The 17075-nt window shown below is 43.1% G+C and overlaps 1 long non-coding RNA gene across 1 annotated transcript; it reads right to left on the bottom strand.

Moving 5' to 3' along the window:
- Nucleotides 1–10947: 10947 nt before the first annotated feature.
- On the bottom strand, nt 10948–15328 carry LOC128816783 (uncharacterized). The gene is made up of 5 exons (XR_008440008.1): nt 15183–15328; nt 14746–14860; nt 14378–14514; nt 13058–13180; nt 10948–11053 (listed from the first exon to the last, which is right to left on the bottom strand). It is a non-coding gene; the product is annotated as an uncharacterized LOC128816783 (long non-coding RNA).
- Nucleotides 15329–17075: the final 1747 nt, after the last annotated feature.

Genomic DNA, 17075 nt, shown 5'->3' with positions numbered 1-17075 from the left:
CGCTCAAGAAATCAGGACAAGCTCTAAGTGCTCTGACTACTGGTTGGGATCTCATTGCATCTGCCTGGACCTGCAGGGGAGCTGCAGTAGGAACAGCAGCATTTCCCTAAGTTCCATTTGCATTTTATGAGCTGACTTCAACCTGCTCCATGGTTTGGAAGGCAGAAGGGAGACTAAGGATACAGGGCTCAGGTAACAGTGTTCCTCTGTGTAGAGCAATGAAGATGGAATGAATCAGCATAGATGAGAGAAAAGCTATTTTTGCTTCTTTGTTCTTGTTATATTTGTTCTCATTAGTATTATTCTCAGTAGTATTACAACAAATTAATAGTGTAATAGTGTAATTATCATATAAAATTAACATCTATAATAACGATAATATAATTTTAAATGTTATTATATAATAATAAATAATTAGTATAATTATTAACAGTATTATGCAAAAAAACTATATGCCTGAAAAACTTCCTCTCCTGAGAATGGTGACTTCACATCCAAGTATAGTGAGAAATGCTGAAGGCATGCAGGGAAAATGTCTTCCCCTCTGTTGTGTGCTATCTCATAATAATAATTTGGGGCTTCAAATATAGAGCATAACCTCCCTCAGTCCTGTACAAAATAAACACTAAAAAGAAACAGTCTCACCCTAGAAGTGTCTCTAACCTGTGTGTAAGGCATCTGTCCTGCAGAGAGAGGATGTTGTTTTGGAAACAAAGCTGAATACTTGCACATTATATTATTACAGTTCTGGAATTTGTTCAAGTTAGCTTTTCCAGCTTCTCCTCGTCCTGTGATTCATGCAGGTGTCCCAGCTCATTTAGAAATCAGTCCTATCTGAGGTCTGCCTATCTACAAAATTTGTTACTTGGCAGATGTTGGCACCTCAGCTATTGTGAATGACCTATTGCAGATCACTGATAACACATGGAACCTCCAAGATCATTTTGTCATGCTAAAGTTCACTACTTATTCTTCTTTGTTCTGCCTTTCTGAGGTTAGAATCTGTAAAACTACATGAATACTGTAATGATTATTTTTTCTCATCTCTGTAATTTCTTGAAGCTCTCATCTTCATAGTTTTTTTCAGATGTGGCTGACAGAGATCTTGACTCACAAACTATCCACTTCTCCCCAGCTGGTGTCCATGATCTTCAAGTGTGCTTCTCCCCTTTAAACATAGACATTGAATTCTCTTTTACATGTTTTCAAAAGGCTTGGATTTTAACCATCAGCAGATGCAGAGATCAGTCATTTAGTATCCACATTTTGAGACTAACTTCAGTAAATGGCAGTAGCATGGGACAGATTATGTGTATAATGTATTGCCACTATCACATCTATCTAACAGTAATCAGATATCTGTAATTCTGTATTCATTAGTTCATTGGTAAATGGAGCTGTGCTGCCAGATAACATTCTCTTTTTTGGCTATAGAACAGTTTAACATTTAGGTCCATGTTTGGCATTGGGATAGTGTAGCTCAGGAGAAAAAAGTTGATGCTGTAAACTGGTGGTGCTGACTGAAATGAATGTTCCCCCTGCTCCTCTCTTTGTTTGCACTGAATGGCACCGCCACAGAAGCAGCAGCCAGGGAGCATCGAGAAACAGCCACAGCCTTTCTGTATGTGCAGCAAAATGCTGCACTGAGAATAAACATTTGTCATACTCTACAGGTCCTACAAAGCTGCAGATAAAAAAAAAAAAAAAAAAAAGGAATTTAGTTTCAGGCAACAAAGAAATTTGTGCTACAGCTGGTCTTTCCCCATATTAATGTACCACATCCCCATGTAATTTTTGCCACAGTTTCCAGCATGTTCCCCTGAAACATGAGAATGGGGGTCAATAATATTAAATATTAACATAGGACCTGGGTACTAATGTCTGACCTTGTCACTAGTCTAAAATTGGATATTTAATAAACATCATGAGACAGGGAAGTTTCTTCTAATAGCATCTTGAATCTTTAAAGTGCAGCTTCCCCTGTTCCATTTCCTGCAATGAGCTCTCACCACAGCCTCTACAAGTATTTGTCTAAAGCCTGAACTTCATGCCAGTTCTCTTTAATCTTTTAAATATTGCTGCTAGCACGTTTTTTAGTGCATTAAGTCTTTTTAGGTTCTCCTCTCCCTCTCCCTCTCCTCCAGTTCCTGGCACATTTAATTTACTAACACAGTTACAAACAGCATTCCCAGCCTAGGATGCTGTTGAAATGGGTATGCATTTAGCTTTTGCCCCTGAGCTGGGCCTGTGTTAGCTTCTGTATAAGTAATAAGTTTGTCTTGATCAGCATGGACAGAAGATGAGCTTGGACTCAATGCCAACTTGGGACTATTGCAGAATACAATACAGCGTGGCTTTTTCTGCCTTCTCCTTCGTCTGAAATATTCTCTCTGTGTTCCCTTTCTGACAACTTTCTGCATGTTTCACTGCCAAGTTGATCCTGAAGCAGAAGACAGATGTGGTGAGATGTTCCTGGTGAAGGCTCGGTGTGGCAGGCAGCAATGGCACCATTTTTCTGCAAACCTGCATGAGTACCAGGGGGCCAGCACACAGCATAATCTGACACGTGTGACCCCTGCTGTGTGGAAACGTGGAAGTGCCAGCTGCTACTTACAAACCTAGGGGGGTGGGTTAACTCTTGGAGCTAGAGTAATGAGTTATGCACTAAATGGACACACCTGAGAGCCAGGAGTCATCCAGAGGGACCTGAATGAGCTTGAGGAGTGGGCCCATGTGAAACTGATAAGAGAAAACCAGGCCAGGTACAAGACTGAATTTGGGTCAGGACAGCCCCTGGTGTCAGTACAGGCTGGGGGGTGAACAGATTGAGGGCAGCCCTGCTGAGAAGAATGTGCTGGTGCTGGTGGATGAAAAGCTGGATGTGAGCCAACAGTGTGCACTCGCAGCCCAGAAAGCCAGCCATGTCCTGGCCTGCCTCCAAAGAACCCCGGCCAGCAGGTCAAGGGAGGTGGTTGTGCCCCTATACTGCAGTCTTGTGGGACCCCACCTCTAGTGCTGCATCCAGCTGTGGGGTCCTCTGCACAAAAACCCTGTGGGCTTGTTGGAGCAAGTCTAGAGGAGGGTCACAAAAATGTCTGGAAGGCTTGAACAACTTTCCTATGAGGAAAGGCTGGGAGAGTTGAGATTTTTCAGCTTGGACACAACTCCAGGGAGACCTTATTGCAGCCTTTCAGTAGTTAAAGGAAGCTTATAAGGAAGATGGGGACAGACTTTTTAGCATGGCCTGTTGTGACAGGACAAGGGTAATGATTTTAAAATAAAAGGCAGTAGATTTAGACCAAATATAAGGGAGATTTTTTTTTTTTTTTTTGGTAATGCAAGTGGTGAGACACTGGAACAGGTTGCCCAGAGAAGTTATGGATGACCCATCCCTGGAAATATTCAAGGCCAGACTGGATGGGGCTCTGAACAACCTGGTCTGGTTGAAGATTTCCCTGAACATTGTAGGAGGGGTTGGACTAGATGACCTTTAAATCTCACTTCTAACCCAAAATGTTCTGTGATCCTATGAAATGACAAATGTCATTGCATGATTAATGTCTGTGACCTTCTCATGAGATTGCTTGGATGGAATAGCTTGTTGAAACTATATTTTGATAACTTCCCTCCTGTACAAAACCATGGACTTCACTGGTAAAAACTGGTACTTTCTATTAAAGCCTAGTTAGTCCTGTAATGGATTTAATAATATTAATGCAGCTTGCCTAAAAAAATGCATGAATTTTCATTTCTTTCTCATACTGGCTGGCCTTGCTCATATGGTGAACAATGTGGTATAAGGGGCACTGGCTAATTGTCTTATTCTAAGAGAACCTGTTCATCTTCTCTTATACTTAGATAAGGAAAGCTTTTGGTAAAGACTGTACTGAACTCTTGATACAAAACAACTGCTTAGCTAAAGGATGACAGTGGAGCAAGAACTGGTGCCAAATGAAAGCCTTGAGGTGAGAATTAGTGTGTGTGACTCACATAAATAAATCCAGCCCACTGTTTAGTGTGGGCTCAACCATAAGTAGTCTCCCATTCAGGTTCCTGAGTCACCTTTGTAGCTTTGGGTTATTTGGGTTATTAGCTCAGTTACAGTCTTTCTTGGCCAGTCTCTTTACTACTTCTCTCAAAAATTCCAGCGCCTGTAGTGGGGATCATGCAGCTCCCTGCACCACCTCTTTGCTGAGGTGCTCTGGGTGGCTCCAAGGGCAAACACAAAGCAGAAACACAGGAAAAGGGAGATGATGAGCTCCGGGATGCTCATCCCTGAGGCAGAAGAGTGCACTTGCATTTGTATCAGCATTCGTGCTGACACTGGCACCGTGCCCTGGCTTCCACCGCAGTGACCCCGCAGCAGTGCTGCACACATGCAAAAGCCATGGGAGGAGGCCACGGGAGGACCACTAAAATAAACACGAGCAGAGAAGGATTATTGCAGCATAAAAATCTTTGTGGCTGATTTTAGCAGTGGAAGACCACAACAGTATTCTTTTACAACCAGGAAGGAAGTATGTCACATGCAGAGATCTTTATGCACAGACAAGCAGTTCAGAGTGGGTAATGCATAATATAAATAGCTCCTTAAAGTCTAGGCTGGTGCAAGTTCACCTGGCCATCTACCCTAAAAATGCTTAGAAAGTAGTTCTAAAAATACCCCATGCAGTTGCTGTGGGATAAACTGAACTTTAAACTTCCATTATGTTCCTGTAAATGGACATTAAATTAGTGAGATGAGCAACAGTCCACTAAAAGAAAGGTGAGAAACTCCCCTCTTTGCTCCTAAGGCTGATTAAGGCAAGACTGGAGACACATTCACACTGTACATAGAGACACAGAACTGTACATAAACTGTGGAGTTTGAGTACGGGAAATGAGATCAGTAACAGTTGTTAGCTATGAGTCATCCCTTCACAGGTTTTTGGAGCATAGGAGTGAGTAGCATGTTCCAAGCAATATGCTTACTGGAGTAAAAAATTCAGTCACCACAGCCTATTTACATCAAACAATATTATTGTGGCTATGGCCTCCAGGGAAGAACTGAGCTGAAACCATAATGCAACTTTTGATAGCAAATAAAAGTAAATAGAATGACTGAGAAGAAAACTAATTTAATGAATGTAGTTCATTTAAATATTAAAAAAAAAAAAATTTGCTTCACTATGCATTCTACTGAGGGCAAAATATGGATCTCCCCTGTTTAAATTATGAGGTGAGTAATAGTTAATTTAAACTAAAAATGCTTATTATTAGATCCTATAGGGTTGTATTGCAATATCTAATTTCTAGATAGCCAGTTTCTTTCTTCTGCATACAGAATGCAGAGCTAAGCACCCCAGCTTCCTTTGTGGTGTACCAGGGAAGAAGGAGAGGGATGCAGAAAGAAGAAGAAACTGCATACTTATTTGCTGGGGTTTTTTGTCAGCTGCAATTTATTGTGAACCTGCAGCTTCTTTGTTCCTACATATCACAGAGGGAAAACTTCTCTTCTAGTCTAAATTTAATCTATTTCAAGCAGTCCTTTTCCTTGCCAACATTAGTGTTTTAGTTAAGGGATGTGCGTTTGAAGCAGATTGTCCAGTTGTCCTCACCTACTGCATCTGGCATTGCATGCTTGGAGTCTGTAAGCAAGAGCCTTTCAGATTAAATTAAGCTGTGAGATTCTCCAGGAGCACACTTGATGTGTCTGAACCACAGATGCATGTTCAGTCTACTGGACCAGATGAGCTGGTCTTGAGTAACCCTCCTAAAAGGCACGTAATGTAGAAGAAGTCAGGCTTTCAGCATGAGCTGTTTCATTCTGCTATTCCTTCCTGTAACGCTGCATTACTTGTTGTGCAGACAGAGCCCTTCTCTCAGGTCACTGCAGGTTGCTTGGACTGAAATGTTTTTCTGCTTCCCATTTACCACTGGCCTACAGCTAGTTCTCACCTTCACCAGCATTCAGTTTCCTCTCTGGAAATCATATGAAAAAAAAAAAATCTCTGTAAAGTGCAAATCCAATATTATCAGGCAGCTGACACATAATGAAAACAAGTCATATGGTTATGGAAATAAAAGTGAGAATCAGCACTTCATTGATTTGTAAGAAAAACACCTTTAAAAGTTCAATGTGTGTCTGCTTCACATCTCCTTAGGGGCATAATCACTCATACTTTGAACTCTCCTGAGAACCTGGTAACACAGCTGCACGTGAGAGAGCAGATTTCTGGCAAATCCCAACTACCCTGCATCAGTTCAGGCAGGCATTTCTTGGATACCTGGCTATGATTGTCCACGACCATGATTAGCACTGTTAATATGCTACATAACTGAATGCCTCCCTAGCTCAGGGGATCAGGGGTGTGCAGGGGATTTGTGTCTCCGAGCGCTCCTGTTGCCAGTCTGGCAGGTCCTGCCCTCTGTGTCCCAGCTATTGTTTCCTGTGTGAAGAATCACGCTCAGTGAGATGGAGAGGGAGAGCCTTTGTTGGGAGCCCACCCTGTGGGTGTGCAGGGCTTGCCCAGAACAGAGGGTGTCCCTCGTGCAGGCGTCGCAGTGCAGAACCCGATTTCTCAGACTCGGGCATGTCGGTGTTAGGCTGAGCTGCTCTCCACTGCCAAGGCAGAGCTACACCACAACATACTCTGAAGAAACACTGTAGGTGTTTGCAGCAGGGTAAATAGGCAAGGAAATGGAAGCAGCTCCTGAAATTAGGAATTTCCTCACATAAACAGAGCTATGGAGGTGGAGCAGGTTGCAATGAACATAATTTCAGTGCACCTGAAGTTTCTGAACTGAAACCCCTTTGAACTCATTGCATTTTCACAACACAGGGGAAAGTACAGAATAATTAGTGTGTAGCAATACAAACTTCTGCTTGTTTCAAATAATTTTCTGTTGTAAAATTTCTCATGAGTACTGTCCTTTAATTACCATTCACACAAATGATTCAAAGCCTATCTTACTGCTCTAGTAGAGATTATTTAAATTTGAAATCAAATAACCTTCTATAGGAAAAAGGCAGAGACCTTGTTAAGAACAGTGAGTAATCTATGTAGGATTTCTCCAAGTCAAATGGAAAGAGAAAAACAGCTTCTGAAAGCCATGACAGCTCAAAATGGTAGGAACTTACATAATACATTGCATGTAAATGTATCAGGAGCTAAAACCTGGCCTGATGGAATGAGTTGCGAATGCTGAGGAAAGCACATTGGCTGCTGAAAGCATATTAGAGGCTGGAAGCCAGGAAAAAATAAGGAAAAGTAATGGAGAGAGTTGTCCTGGGACAGATCTCCTGGAGACAGAAAATTTAGGCAAGCAGAGCTGAGAGGAAAAGCTGTCTTGAAGAGAGTGAGCAGCACAACTGTGTGCTGTTCATTTCCAGGTTGTTTTGGGGACATAGGCACGTGTGCACTTCCCTGTAAACAAACAGGACTGCACCTTACTTGTATAATCTTCTCCTCATGCTAGAAATAAACCCATAGTGCCATTGAGTATTGGTTGACTGAAACAAAACAGTCATATAATAGCAGCGTGTTTGGACAGCCAGCTCCTGCTGCATCTGCTGTTTCGTTGTACCTGGCCCTTCATGCACGGGATTGCAGATGGAGAAGGGTCCCGTGTCCCTGGGAAGTGACATGTCTGGTGAACCAACCCACCTCTGATCAACATCTTAGCTCTGAAAATGGTGGCTCCTGATTGAATATTGGATATGCAATCAGACAGTCTGGCCCAGGACTGTGTTCAGTGAGCAGAAAATATCAAAGCAGCAAAGTGTGAGAAGCTGCACTGTGGTTACAGGGTCATCTGAGCACTCTGACAAGTACTTCTGAAGCAAAGTGTGTATTCCTACAGTGTCACTGATCTAAAAGATCTCAGTTTTAAAGCCTTGGAGCACAGCCAACAGGGAATCTTTCTGTGACAATGATCCTCCTGCAGCTCCTCACAGATGACACATTTCCCTGGGCAGGCAGGATGCTGGAGGTGTAGTCCTAAACATTACTTTCAGCAAACCATGGGAGATACACAGAATTTCCTGTGGAAGACTGAGTTTGTTTGGGTTGATCTGTTAGGGTGCATGGCATTTAACATATTTTACAATGGTCTTTTACAACAGAAGGGTGAGAAAGAAATCTAGCAAATTAGGAGTAAGCTTGCTGAATTTGTGCAGGGACTTAGATGATGTGGTTGCTGTAATAGAAAAGGACTGGCCTCAGCCTGTTTAAAGCACCCCCATGATCCTCCTGGTGCAGTATCTTTGAGGCTAAGCTTTCTGGCATTTTACAGGGTCTTGACCTTTAATATCACTTGGAGGTCACTATTTTCAGGTGCCACAATACACCTGCTGTGTAATACAACTTCATGGCACAGGCAGGAAGCTGGGCTCTCACACAGGAATAACCTTGTTACCTCACAAGAAATAGAACCCACTAAAAGCATGGTAAGGACCTGAGGGTGTGTTTCCTGAGCATTAGAGGAGAACCTCACAACGAGGTCATCTTGGAACAGCTGTAAAACTTGCCCCCTCAAACTTGCCTCAGTTCTGTGCACTGAGAAGCAGAAAAAGGTCCAGTGAGCAATAAACTGTATCACCTGTAATCCCTGTAGCTCATGCCTCCTCCATGGTTATCAAATACTGCAGTTCTTTCCTTGCTTAAAAACTCCAGCATTGATAACTGAACCCCAAAATGTTGTTTTCCTGAGAGATAGCTGCTGTACAGGTTTGGGCTGTGTTACTGCTTGGTGTTGGCACCAACCACCTAGTTCCCTAGATGACGAGCTCTGAGTGTGTTTAAGAAGTTTAACACCACTTGATTCCTCTGCATCTGCCACACATACTGAGGCTTGTGCCTGCTTAGCAGCTCCCTCCACTGGCTCTGCCCATTCCCTATCCAGCATGGGAGACAGGTCTGGCTTGCCCCTTGTTTTTGTACAAGCACCAGCAGAGCTGTGGATGCATGTTCCCAAGGGCACTGTGCACAAGCAAAGGAAACAGCAGAAGGGCACTTGGCTGTGGGATGTGGACCCTTCCTACTCCTGCTGCTCCAATCCAAGTGTTTGCCCCATGCCTCTGTCCTCCATCCCAACATGTGATGCTGGATAATTCCCATGGCATCCACGTGGAGCTGTGTCACCCCTAGGCTGGGCACTCCCATCTGGGGCTGCGAGCACACATCGGAAATACAGTTCAGGATGGGTTGCATTAGGATGACAAGTTAAAGTCTTGGAGACAAACAAAGCAGGATCCTTTGGGGTCCACAATCAGCCATGCTACATCCCCTCAAAAGTCCCTGCCTCCCAACAGGGACTGTCTTTGGCTACTTCCCAGCCTTAGGCCCTGCAAAGCCTGATCCTGCATTTCTGCAGAGCCAGCTTTTGAAAGCAGGTGACAAGGCTGGTATTGCACCATTTCGGGTGGGCTGTCAGGGAATTTCAGGGGCTGCAGCTTGAGCACAGTCTGCCAAGCAAGTGGTCAAGGCATCAAGGGACCAGTTGGGACAGCCCCTTGCAGAATGTTTTCCTGCCTGCTCTGTTGTCCTCGTGCCTGCCAAGGTGGCACAGTGCCTGCCAGCCTGCTGCCAACCCCGTCACTGACAGCCCAGCCAGTGTTACTGCCACGGGACACGCACTTCTTGCTACATATTCACTCATTCCTTTATGGAGGTGTCTGTAATATGCTCACACTGTGGTCTCTCTGGTCAAAGTCTTCTGTGCTTACAAAACAAATACCCAACAAATTCTTTGAGCACCCCTGGGAGCATTTATCCAGAACTAGAGATGGTGAGGGGAACTATGCCATACCAAAACTGTACTGCAAACATACTTTGTCTTGCTCATGCCTGTACCACATTCCTTTGAATGCCTGAGATAAGATCTTGTCCCATATGGGAAATCTGGAGCGTCTTGATCTGACAGACTCCAATTTAGGCTGAACCTCTGAGGTGGGTGACCTCTGTAGCTGACATGTAGGTCAACACAAATGCATTCAGGTTTTGTGGTCACTGCACTGGAACTCAGTGCAGCTCCTTGCCAGTATGGGGCATCACCTTTATCCCCCCTGCCTTTCTGTAAGGACTTGGTGTACAGTGCCCACCTGTGCATCACTCCATGTGTGTGATATGGATAAGTCAGAGCCTTGGAGGAGATGATACCTGAAGGGCCTTGCAGGGCGACTTGCAAAGACTTATGAGAAAAGTGTCACGCCAAAGAGCACGGGGTTTGCCCAGGAGCTGCAGTTCAGTGCTTCTCCAGTGGCACCCTCTGGTTGACCTCCCAGAGCACTACAGAAATGACTCATGATTGCTCACAACACCAGTCATCAGCAGGGGCATTCCGTAGGTGTACTTTCATTTGCTGTGCCAAGTTACTGCTCTGCAGAACTGCCAAGGTCTTGGCACTCAGAAAACATCAAGAAATTTAAAGCTTTGTTCAAACATACATGCCAAAGCTATGCATGTTAAATATTCACGTGGCTCAGGCTGTTTCAGGGGTGACTGTGCAAGCCATATGCTGGGTATAAGCTCTCTTGACAAGCCCCAGCAAAATGTATTTTAGTTTCAGCCTCAGCAAACTGTTACTGACATAATTCAGCCAAAATACAACATGCTCTAAAGGAATATCACTGCCTGTTCACTTTCAGGGTAACACCCCTTGCCATTTGGCCATGAGTAGGTTATCTTGGGAAAACCCCTGATGTTTCAAAGAAAACTATAAGTCATGCCCACGTGATATAATAACTTTCAGAGAGCTTGAGCCTGGGAAGTTTTGCCTGGGTCTTGCTCAGGATAGTCTGTCTCCAGACCAGATGTCCCTTTCCCCACAGATGTCTCCAAGGCAGCTATTTCCAGACCTTTCCTTCCTTAATTGTATTAATGCAGTTAGAGCTGTAAAAGCCAGGTGGGTCAAATTCCTATGGTCAGACATTGCCATAGTGACTTTCAACTTCGTGCTTTACTGATCCCCCCGAAAGTCCAACAGGGAAGAGTGCTTAGTAACAATCTCTTGTCTTCTGGGAGTGGGATGGACTCCTATACCAGCAGCACAACTGCCCAAGCCTGCTCACCAACTGGGAGGCAGACAAATAAAAGGGGGGTTGGAGAAGGAGCCAGGACACACACATTTTAAAAAGTTCTTTGATATAAATGAGCCCCGAGGAAACAGATCTGTTTGACTATAGTTGGTGGAGGTCCTATTTTCTACAGGGTCCTCTGTGGATACCCACTGACCATTCAGATAGTGTCCACAAGGACAGTGATAGTGTTTGCTGCTCCATAAAGACCTCTGGTATGTGCAGAAATGAATCTCCTGTTTTTAACATAAATGGAACCCATTTTTAACACCCTGCTTAATGGTACATTTATGGCAAAAGAATGACTGTAGCAGAGGATACAAAATTCTATATTTAGGGACAGACTTGCCTGTCAGTTGGAGGTCTCTAAGTAATGAAACTGTCACCTTAGACCCTCATCCCTCAGGAAAATGGGCAGCTGTACCAAGCCTGCGGACAAGAAGTGGTGACAAGACCAGCTCTTGCCAGGCAGGCCTAGATAAAGAGTTCTTCCATCAGCTTCACATTGCTGGCTTAGGAATGAGAGGAGAAGGAGAGAAGAAATTCTGCCCATCCTAAAGAAAGTGCTGATGTCATGGCTGTGACACCATTTGCTTCAAAAATGGATAGAAAGCAAAACCACAGGGACATCTGAGGTTGTGGATGCAACTCCATCATTGCTGGTGATTGTTACGTCACAGTTTTACCAGAAAGAGATATGATTTACCCAAAATCCACAGAGGTCACAAATTATTACTGGCTTCATTATAGGAAAATCCCTGTTTGAGCAGTCTGTTGCAACTTGCATGTACCATGTAATGAGTAAAGACCCAAAAAAACCCCCTTGTGTGTTGCAAGTAATGCTGAAATTCCAATTAATAAGTGATAGGTAAGGAGACTGAAAATGCTCTTTCGTTGAAAACAAATGTTAATTCTCAGTTCCATAGTTAGCAGTATGAGTGACAACAGTGACATGAGGAACAGATTGAATATAAATGGAACATGACCAACAGCAACATTTGAAGTGGCTTCTAAAAATGGGAACAGGAACTACAGAAGGTCAAGCAAAAAAGCACAGTACTTTCCTGATGATATATTGCTACCATGTAAAATGGGCTTAAGCCACAAAAAATGTCAAGCGTGCAAAGCACAGACAAGCCTTCTGTTGAACTCTTGGCTGAAACAAAGGTCTCATTTAGGCAGAAAGGATTTCTGTCAAAACAAATGCCTCCAGTGTTACCTATATTCCTGGGCATCTTTAATGGCCTTGGATTTCTAAACACAGGCCAGGAGCCTGTGTATAGCACAAGGAGAACTGTGCTCACCAGAAAGGGAGTGAAGCATCAGTCTGACAAACCTGTCACGCTGCAGGACCAAGAGAGAAGGTGCCTTGTCCTCCTGTAACTTTACAGGTAATCCATTGACTGAGAGCAGTCCAACTATCATATGACCATCCAGGACAGTAAATGATCCTCACTACTCAAGTCACTCATAGGCTGGAGTCCTGCTTGTGCTTTGGTAGTGATGAAGAGCATAATCCTACAGCTTTGAGGGTCATTTAGTCCAACCTGGTGGAAATGCTACCTCCTTCTGTTCTTAGCCTTCATGTAGCTCAGCTCCAAATATTTCAGTTTTATTTAGAGGCAAACAGGAGGAGCCTCATCAGAGGTTACTTAGGTCTGAGCTGTCACCTGCACCCCCTGCCTTACTGCCCATAAAACAATCCAACACAAGCACTCTAGGCTTTGGGGCAAACAAGGAACATTATTCCAGGTTCTGCTGCTGATCCTTGCTATCTTGGCACAGAGAAGCCCTGTCTCCTCCCTGTTTTGACAAAGTCTTTTTTCACATGCAGCACTGACAATTGGGAAAATATTGTGCTGGAATTCTGGACAGACAGCTCCAAGCAAAGAGACATTTTGAGGCTGTCATGCCTGGTCCCCATGGGTATGCATAGAGCCCACTTATAGCTCTGGAAAATCTGCAGGGAACTGCTCTGTTGCCACTTGTCCCACTCCTCACCTCAGGCTCTCAGCCACATCTCTCACTTGAGAATCACAGAATCACATAATGGATAAGGTTGGAAGGGACCACAGTGGGTCATCTGGTCCAGCCTCCCTCGAGCAGAGTAATCCTAGAGAAATACTAACAGAATGAAAATGTTAAAACAAAGTGAAGGGAATGCAGATCAGCCAGCACTGTCTTTATCTACTATCCAAAAGGGGTTGAATCTGACAACCCTTAAACCCCAAGAAGCATGGAAAACACCAGCAATGGATAACTGTATATTTTCAAAACATTCCAACACACTCTCAATAAATGTCAGCAGCACAATGAAAAGACAAAGTGCTGTGTATTTGTAGCTAGATTTGGAAGTCAAGTGAAATCTAATCATTGTTACTCCAAAAAGGGGAGTCTTATTGGCATACTCTTTTTGACTTACCACAAGAAATGAAAAATGGAAAGACTGCACTGTCCAGGACACCCTCCAGACACAGTACAAGTGAAACATATTTGTTGGGCACTGCATTTCAAGTGTTTAATCTATTTTATTTTTTATTTGAACTGCCAGCAATGAAATGTGAGACTGGGCTCTGAGAAGCAAAGATCAGGAAAAACCTTGAACAGTAAAGTGATGATAAATGGAGTAGAAATGGATAATAAATCACAATGGATTAACAGCAAGAATAATGCATGAGACCTAGTGACTATCAAATTATGTGAAGTAATTTGCTGTGAAGCAATTACCTCCCACAGTATTTCCGATTCTTGCAGTAAATGGCCAGCTCTATTGATTCAAGATACCTTTATAACGTCAGGAGCTAAAAAAAGTGTTTCCATGCCTTGGGAAGGTGATTTTTGTTAATACATTACTAGCAGATACTGCCACAAAATATGGGACAAAACAAGAAGAATCTGATGAATGCCAGGGCCAGGTTTACTACAGCTGTGTTACTTGTACAAAAATGCTGAAGAATATGCTGATCATGCTGATTAATTTATTGCCAGTTGTTACTTTAGTTTTAGTCTCAAACTTGCTTTTGCCTTCAGTTGAATAATTTTAAACTGTTTTCTTTCAGGTAGAATTTTAGTTTTAGAGGGGAATCTCTGCACTTCTATATTTATGAAATGTTAACCTGTGCGAAAAAGATGAGTTGCTATAAAGCAACTGTTTGCCAAAAAAAAAAACCAAAAAAACAAAAAAACAACCTAAAAAAATAATCAATAAATGCAAAACATGATTTACTATCACCTGAGAAAAATTTACCAAGTTATCTGCTTGTGTGAGAGTATTAGCTAGCAGCTTAAAAAAAAAAAAAAGAAAAAGATGTTTACTGGTACCCAGGTTAAGCACAAAGAGATGAAGCGCAATTTGCTCGTCTGGTTTTTGCAGCTCTTCCCTTCAGTACAATATCTTTGCAGGCCTCAAGACTTAGGCTGGGGAGCTTTATATCAATGATACTGCATGGCTCGTTGCTCTGCAAGCAAAGAGGCAGATTTCAAAGCTTGAGTGTTCACATCCTTTAGGAAGCAGGCACACTGGTGGCCCTTAGCGTGCCCTTACACAGGAGCTACGTTTCTAAAGGGACATTATTGTGGCTGTACGTTGGCTCTCAAAGACCAAAGATGGACACAAAATGAAAGTGTAGGATTTGTCTTCTTGTTTTTGCCCAAGGGAAAAAAATTAAAAGAAAATGTTTTGGACATACATTTCAGTCACTGGACCACAGATCAGCAGCTGGAAACGTCTGAATTAAAACCCAGATTGGCAATGTGTTCCAATGAAAATGTTATTGTTCCCATCTGCTATAGCACTTTAGATGCCTGAAAGTCACAAAGTCAAAGCCATTAAAATATTGCACAAGCAAACAGAAGATAAAACTTACAGGGCAAATACAGTTAAGTCATTGTGCAAAGCCAAAAGTCTCTGCAAACACAGAGTTCTGAGAGGATTTATCCAGCTTCAGAAAATTAGAAGTGGTGGGGAACTTTTCACAGCGTGTACAGCTCAAATTCAACTACATCTCTTGTTGCTTGGAAGTCCTGTGGCTGAGCAGGTCTACTTTTAAACTGCTTGCCACTTCAAAAACAGTCTTCCTGAAATATGAATGCACTGTGACTTAATGAGATATAGGGTATAGATTACCTTTTCTTTAGCCTTTGCCTCTGATTTCTGCAGGGAACTTGCTGCTCTGGGTTCATCCTTTTCAAGGCTTCTCTATCCACAAGCACCACTTTGAAAAGGAGCACAGTGAAATGGGAAGGCTAAAGCAGATTGAAACGTGCTTGAGAGCAGGAAACTTACAAAGCTGCCTAAGACAGAGCATGGTGAAGCTTTAGCTGTGTTGTGACATCAGCTACAGTGGAAACCACACACTACCAAGCTGCTGAGGAAGCTGGGCAGCAGGCACTGATGAAAACCATGTCTCCACTACACCCTGCAGTTTGCTGTGGAGTTACTGGCACTTTTTAGAGCTTGGGCACCAAAGGGACTGTATCTGTAATGTCTATAGATACACAAAGGGAAAGCATTTAAGTCAGTCCTAAAGGTACAGCTGGAAGCCCTCTGGCAGAATTGTGCACATTCCCTCCAGCTCTGGATGTCATAAAAGACACCCCCCACCTTTCCATTGCTTGTTCATTCTTAACTGAGGCTCCTTTGTACTCACCAGGTGTGGTCTTCAGTTGTATCATCTTGGTAATTGTGCAGGATGTGATCTGCTTCAGGGAGTAATTACGGCTGGTGAGGAGGCTGCGGTCTGTTCCTGAGACCTTTGCTTTAAATATTGCAAAAGTTTGCTTTAGAGCACACGAACATGGGAGGGAAAGAACTTCACTTTACACTGCAGGGAAGGCTAGAGAGTCAGTCTCTGCATTCTCCTGGGAAACGGGAAATTTTAAAGAAATCATTAATGGGATAGAGTAGCAAGGCCATGATAAACGTGACATGAAATGATCAGCAGCACTGTGTCAGCATAGCCATGGCTGAAAGTGTAAAACAAGAACAGACACAAATTTGTTTACATACTTGCATCTATGAAAACTGTGTTTATTTAAAGGGATAATGAAAGTTATCTTGTAGTGTATTTGAACAGGGAAACCAGTATTAACTGTGCTACTGAAATAGCACTTCTGATAATTTAAGCTACATCTTTCCTAATCCTGCCCGGAGAAATTAAGGGCTTTTGCTGTCAAAGACAGCATGCTGTGGTTTTGGGGAAAAAATGCCCATGGAAAGGCTGTTGTTAAGAAGAAAAATATTTGGAGTAGAGATATTGCTGATGAAAGAGGGGAACAATTCAAACAAGGAAGAAGAGATAGAACAGAGCAGCATTCTTCTTACATTCCTTTAGTAGCCTCTTCTGAGGTGCCCAGTCACTCCTTTGGGAAGGTGTTTGTGCTCTCTTGGATATCCCTGCTCTTTCACCCTCTGTCAGACTTCAATATGGTATCTCCCAAATCCCTCAGCAGAATGCTCTGCTGGCTTAACTTTGATGGAATAAATGGGATACAGTGTCCAAAGTGGAAACATGATCCTGCTACAGCTGAATGTATTTACAGTGAACTGAGAATAGGAGAGGAGAGCCCAGTTATTCCTAGGGTGACAACCATCATTATGTATCTCCAACTTGTTATTAAGAAGCCTGCAAACAAGCAGCTAGAATGGATCATCTGAAGCACTTACTAGCACTTTTATTGGAACAAAATCAGATAGCATTTCTTCCAAGCTACAAAAAATATGAAAACCTTATTTGGCATGGCCTTCAGGATAGTTAATGATAAAAATGAACATTCCTTTAGGATACATAAGGAGGAAATGAGTAAAAAACCTCAAGGGCTCCATTGCTGTAGCTGAAGTGCAATTCTGTTTCCATGAAGAAAAAACAGACCCAGAAGGGACAGACCTTTTAGCTTTGTTTTCACCAGAGGACAGATGTGATCCAGGGGACAAGGGGTTCAGAGAGAAAGGAAAACACTGGGAACAACAGGAGGCAGGGGAAGAAGCAAGACAGGTGCTCAGCCCTTGAATTTCAGATAG

Source organism: Vidua macroura, chromosome 1, assembly GCF_024509145.1.
Source record: "Vidua macroura isolate BioBank_ID:100142 chromosome 1, ASM2450914v1, whole genome shotgun sequence".
In the NCBI taxonomy this organism is placed as follows: Eukaryota; Metazoa; Chordata; class Aves; order Passeriformes; family Viduidae; genus Vidua; species Vidua macroura.
The sequence above is the reverse complement of the archived record's forward strand: the minus strand, read 5'-3'. Positions and strand labels throughout refer to the sequence as shown.